This window comes from Cetorhinus maximus, chromosome 14, assembly GCF_964194155.1.
Source record: "Cetorhinus maximus chromosome 14, sCetMax3.hap1.1, whole genome shotgun sequence".
Taxonomy (NCBI): Eukaryota; Metazoa; Chordata; class Chondrichthyes; order Lamniformes; family Cetorhinidae; genus Cetorhinus; species Cetorhinus maximus.
This window is the reverse complement of record NC_135892.1, coordinates 22,892,950-22,899,509: the sequence shown is the minus strand read 5'-3', so window position 1 is coordinate 22,899,509 and position 6,560 is coordinate 22,892,950.

Here is a 6,560-nt window from a genome sequence, read left to right as displayed (position 1 = left end):
TGGGAGAGGGTTGAGGTGTTGGGGGTGATGGAGGAGTGGACCAGGGTGTCCTGGAGGGAACAGTCTCCACGGAATGCTGACAGGGGTGGTGAAGGGAAGATGTGTTTTGTGGTGGCATCATGCTGGAGTTGGCAGAAATGGCGGAGGATGATCCTCTGACTGACGGCTGTTTTTCGAACGTGAACGCACATGTAACTGCACACGCGCTGGCAGCGAGGCTGCACTCAACTGCGCGTTGTGCTTCATCCATGACTCTCTTCAGCCATTTTGACTCGACCTGTGTCACCAGGCAACCCCCACTGTATCCATCTAAGTGGCAGAGGGGAGACCCCAAAGCTGGGCTGATGGTAAATTATTGTGTGAACTCTCCAATTAAGCCAGGCTTGCATTGATTCTGCTCTATGGAAGCAAAATGCTGCCAATGTTGGAGAACTGAGATAAAAACAGAAAATACTGGAAAAACTCAGCATGTCTGGAAGCATTTGTGGAGAGAGAAACAGAGTTAACGTTGAGTCCAATATGACTCTTCGACTCGAATCATTGATTCTCTTTTACATTGATTTTGACATTGGACATTGATTTTTTTTCTACATCACAACAGTGGCTGCATTTCAAAAAGTACTTAATTGGCTGTAAAGGTGTTGTATCATTCTATGATTCCAAATCAGTTTGACTATTGATAAAGTATCCTTTACTAATATCATTACCAGTCAGTAATAAATGAATGGATCCTGGCAGAGAGGGAGAACAAAATTCTGGTTTATAGAGTCATAAAGCTATACAGCACAGAAACAGGCCCTTCAGCCATCCAGCATCGATCTATTCTAATCCAGTTTTCTAGCACTCAGCCCGTAGCCTGGTATGCTACAGCGTTTCAAGTGCTCATCTAAATACTTCTTAAATGTTGTGAGGGTTCCTGCCTCTACCGCCCCCTCAGGCAGTGTGTTCCAGATTCCAACCACCCTCTGGGTGAAAAATTGTTTCCTCAAATCCCCTGTAAACCTCACTTACCTTAAACCTATGCCCCTTGGTTATTGACACCTCCACTAAGGGGAAAGGTTTCTTCCTATCTACCCTATCCATGCTCCTCATAATTTTGTATATCTCTATCAGGTCCCCCCTCAGCCTTCTCTGCTTTCAGGAAAACAACCCTACCCTATCACATCTCTCTACATTGCTGAAACGCTCCAGCTGAGGCAACATCCTGGTGAATCTCCTCTGCACCCTCTCCAGTGCAATCACATCCTTCCTATAGTGTGGCGATCAGAACTGCACACAATAGTCCAGCTGTGGCCTAACCAGCATTTTATATAGCTCCAACATAACCTCCCTGCTCTTATATTCTATGCCTTGGCTAATAAAGGCAAGTATTCCATATGCCTTCTTAACCGCTTCATCTACCTTTGCTGCTGACTTCAAGTATCTATGGACATGTACACCAAGGTCCCTCTGATAAAAGCAAAATATTGCAGATGTTGGAAATCTAGAACAAAAACAAAAATACCTGGAAAAACTCAGCAGGTCTGACAGCATCTGCAGAGAGGGATACAGTTGACGTTTTGAGTCCGTATGACCCTTCATCAGAACTAAAAAATATAGAAATGAGATGAAATATAAACTGGTAGAGGGGGGTGGGACAGGTAGAGCTCGATAGGGGACCAGTGATAGATGGAGGCCAAGAAGAGACTGCCAAAGATGTCATAGACAAAAGGACAAAGGGGTGTTGACGGTGGTGATATTATCTAAAGGATGTGCTAATGGGGAAATTATGGGTAGCAAGCAGGACAAGCTAGTGGCAGATGGCCCTAGTGGGGGTGGGGTGGGGGTAAGGGATCGAAATGAGCTAAAAGGTGGAGATGAAACAATAGATTGAAATAAATTTAAAAATAGGTGGGAAAAGAAAAATATATTTGTAAAAAAATTATAAATTATTGGAAAAAGGGGGATCGGAAAGGGGGTGGGGATGGAGGAGAGAGTTCATGAACAATATTAAGTCTGGAAGACTGTAAAGTGCCTAGTCAGAAGATGAGGTGCTGTTCCTCCAGTTTGCGTTGAGCTTCACTGATCCTCTGTACTTTCCAGGGTCCTACCATTCGTTGTGTATTCCCTTGCTGTGTTAGTCCTCCCAAAATGCACATCTTCTCAGGATTATATTCCATTTGCCACTGCTCTGCCCATTTTACCAGCCCATCTATATCGTCCTGTAATCTAAGGCTTTCCTCCTCACTATTTACAACAATTTTTGTGTCATCTGCAAACTTACTGATCATACCTCCTATATTCACATCTAAATCATTAATGTACACTACAAACAGCAAGGGTCCCAGCACCGATCCCTGCGGTATGCCACTCATCCCAGGCTTCCAATTGCAAAAACAACTTTCAACCACTACCCTCCACCTCCTGCCACTAAGCCAATTTTGAATCCAATTTGCCAAATTGCCCTGGATCCCATGGGATTATCTTCTTGACCATTCTCCCATGTGGAACCTTGTCAAAAGCCTTACTGAAGCCCATCTAGACTACATCAAGTGCACTATCCTCATATATACAACTAATCACATCCTCGAAAAATTCAATGAAATTTGTTAAAAATGACCTCCCCCTGACAGAGCCAAGCTAACTTTCCCTGATTAATCCCTGCCTCTCCAAGTGGAGATTAATCCTGTCCCTCAGAATTTTTCCAATGTTTCCCTACCACTGATGTTAGACTCACTGGCCTGTAATTGACTGGTTTATCCCTACTACCATTCTTGAATAATGGTACCCCATTTGCTATCCTCCAGTCCTCTGGCACCTCTCCTGTGGCCAGAGAGGATTTGAAAATTAATGTTAGAGCCCCTGCAATCTCCTCCCTTACCTCACATAGCCTGGGATACACCTCATCTGGGCCTGGGGATTTATCCACTTTTAAGCCCGCTAAAACCTCCTCCCTTTCAATGCTAATTTGTTCAAGGAAATCACAGTCCCCTCCCTGATTTCTACGCCTACATTGTCTTTCTCCATAGTGAACACAGATGAAAAGTAATCATTTAATACCTCACCTATGTCCTCCAATGCCACGCACAGATTGCCACTTTGGTCCCTAATGGGCCCTACTCTTTCCCTGGTTATCCTCTTGCCCTTAATACATTTATAAAATGCCTTGGTATTTTCCTTTATCTTGTCCGCCAATGTTTTTTCATGCCCCCTCTTCACTTTCCTAATTACTTTTTAAAGTGCCCCCCTACACTTTCTATGCTCTTCTAGGGCGTCCACTGTTTTCAGCCCTCTATCTGCCTTAAGCTTCCTTTTTTCCTTATCCAATCCTCTATGTCCCTTGACATCCAGGGTTCCCTGGACTTGTTGGTTCTATCCTTCACCTTTACAGGAACGTGTTGGCCCTGAACTCTCACTATTTCCTTTTTGAATGACTTCCACTGGTCTGATGTAGACTTTCCTACAAGTAGCTGCTCCCAGTCCACTTTGGCCAGACCCTGTCTTATCATATTGAAAGTTTAAAATATTTATAGGAAAGTATTGGAAATACACAGCAGGTCAGTTACCAACTCTGAAGAGAGAACACTGGCAGCATGTTGGTGAGTCCACTTAGCTTCTCTTCCTCCCCCTCAACTGATAATGGTAAGCCATCATTTTTTTAGAGTAAGACTCAAAAAGGGAGGAAAGGGTGTGCCTATGCCCTCCTTTTGAAAGAGATATCCAATTAGCCCCATTCCCTCACTTTCTCTCCTGCAATTACTCTAAAGATTGAGAAGAAGTTTAGAAACATAGAAACTAGGAGCAGGAGTAGGCCATTTGGCCCTTTAAGCCTGCTCCGCCATTCAATATGACCATGGCTTACCCTCTATCTCAATGCCATATTCCCACTTTCTCTCCATACCCCTTGATGCCCCTAATATCCAAAAATTTATCAATTTCTTTCTTGAATATACTCAGTGACCCGGCCTCCACAGCTTTCTGTGGTAGAGAATCCCACAGGTTGACCACCCACTAAATGAAGAAATCTTTCCTCATCTCAGTCCTAAATGGCCAGTCCTGTATCCTGACACTGTGGCACCTGGTTCCAGACTCCCCAACCAGGGGAAGCTGCCTCTCTGCATCCAGTCTGTCTAGCCCTGTTAGAATTTCATATGTTTCAATCAGATCCCGTCTCATTCTTCTAAACTCCAGTGAATACAGGCTCAGTCGAACCAATTTCTCCTCATACGACAGACCTGCCTTCCCTGGTATCAGCCTAGTGAACCTTCGCTGCCCTCCCTCTATGGCAAGTATATCCTTTCTTAGGTAGGGAGACCAAAACTGTACGCAATACTCCAGCTGTGGTCTCACCAAGGCCTTGTATAACTGAGGTAAGACATCCCTACTTCTGAACTCAAGTCCTCTTGCAATGAAGGCCAACATACAATTTGCCTTCCTATTGGCTTGCTGCACCTGCCTGTTTACTTTCATTGACTGGTGTACAAGGAAACCCAGATCCCTTTGTACATCCACATTTCCCAATATATCATAATTTAAATAATACTCTGCCTTTCTGTTTTTCACACCTAAGTGTATAACTTCACATTTACCTACGTTATACTGCATCTGTCATGTGTTTGCCCGTACACACAACTTGTCTAAATGACCCTGAAGCCTCCTTGCATCCTCCTCACAACTCACAACCCTGCCTGGTTTTGTGTCATTAGCAAGCTTGGAAATATTACATTTGGTTCCCTCATCCAAGTCATTGATATATATCATGAATAGCTGGGGTCCAAGCACTGATCCCTGCGGTACACCACTAGTCACTGCCTGCCACCCGGAAAAAGACCCATTTATCCCCACTCTGTTTCCGGCCTGTCAAACAATTCTCAGTCCATGCCAGTATGTTAGCCCCAATCCCATGTGCTTTAATTTTGCCCACTAGCCTCTTATGTGGGACCTTATCAAAAGACTTCTTGTTAGAAGAGTTTCAGTTGACCTAAAGGTCTTATCAATGAGATAAAAGCAAAATACTGCAGATGCTGGAAACCTGAAATAAAAACAGAAAATGTTGGAAAAACTCAGCAGGGCTTTGTTTTCCTCTTCACAGATGTTGCCAGACCTGCTGAGTTTTCCCAGCATTTTCTGTTTATATACAAAAAAGATGATGGAAAGACATTAAATGAATGTGCAAGTAGTTGGCAGCAAAAAATGGGAGAGGTCCATTGAGGAAAAAGACACAACAATGTGGGAAATTAAATGAAAAAAGAGAAAAGGAAAACTTGCAGGTGCAATTGGCGGGAAGTGAAAATCCAGTTTAGGGAAAAAATATAGATAATTCAAAGTAATCTGCCAGTTGTGGAAAAATGACCAATGCTCCAGATGTGGATCCCGCTCCTTCAGGCTCTGGGTTCACACCCAAAATACCAAGCCACCTGTCTTCTATAAAGAAAATGAGATATTCAGGTAAGCTCTGGAATTACTGATTACTGTTCAGGTCAGAAGGCTGCCAAATGCTCAGCAGAAAGTTGAGATACTTCTACTGAAGTTTCTGTTGATTCTGGTTGGAACAGTGCAAGAGAGAGAGAAAAAGATCCCCTGCCTGTTGTTACTTGTCACTGCACTGGCCTGGACTTTGTGGTCAGCAGTGAAGCAATGTAGCTTCCTGCTGATTTCTCATTTCTGTGACAGTAATTTCCCCTTTCCCCATGCCAGTTGAAATCTGGCGCCAGGTCATGAGGGTTACTTGGCATGTGGCAGCAGTGATGTCAGCAAGGAGGTAGGCAACCTCAAATCGAAATATTCACATACAGAAATCCAGAAAGTTATAAGCACTTAAAACCCTTCACTTCTAATTTAAATTTTCACATAGCAAAATAATGTATGACTCATCAATTCAAGATTTCAAGAGAGATAGCAGTCTGTGGGAATCTCCAATGCAACCTATGGAGGGTAAAAGCAAAATACTGCGGATGCTGGAAATCTGAAATAAAAACAAAAAATTCTGGGAAAACTCAACAGGTCTGGCAGCATCTGTGGAGAGAGAAACAGAGTTAACATTTCGAGTCCGTATGACTTCTTCAGAGCTAAAGAGAAGTAGAAATGTGATGGGTTTTATTCTGTTTAAGAGGTGGTGGAGCAGGTGGAGCCAAATAGAAGGTGAGGGATAGGTGGAAGCTAAGGAGAAATTTGACAAAGATGTCATGGACAAAGGATATGTTTGGTGGTGGCATGATGTTGTAGTTGGCAAAAATGGCAGAGGATGATCCTTTGAATGCGGGAACTGGTGGGGTGAAAAGTGAGGACAAGGGGAGGCCCTATCATGTTTTTGGGAGGGAGGGGTAGGATCCCTCCCCACTGTGGTTGTCAGGGCCCTCAACCGTGTCCGACCCATCTCCCACACCTCTGCCCTCACCCTTCCCTTCCCTCCCAGAACCATGATAGGGTACCTCTTGTCCTCACTTTTCACCCCACCAGCCTCTGCATTCAAAGGATCATCCTCTGCCATTTCTGCCAACTCCAGCAAGATGCTACCACCAAACGCCTCTTCCTCTCACCTCTCTCCCACCTCCCTCACCCCCCCGCCAGCATTCCATAGG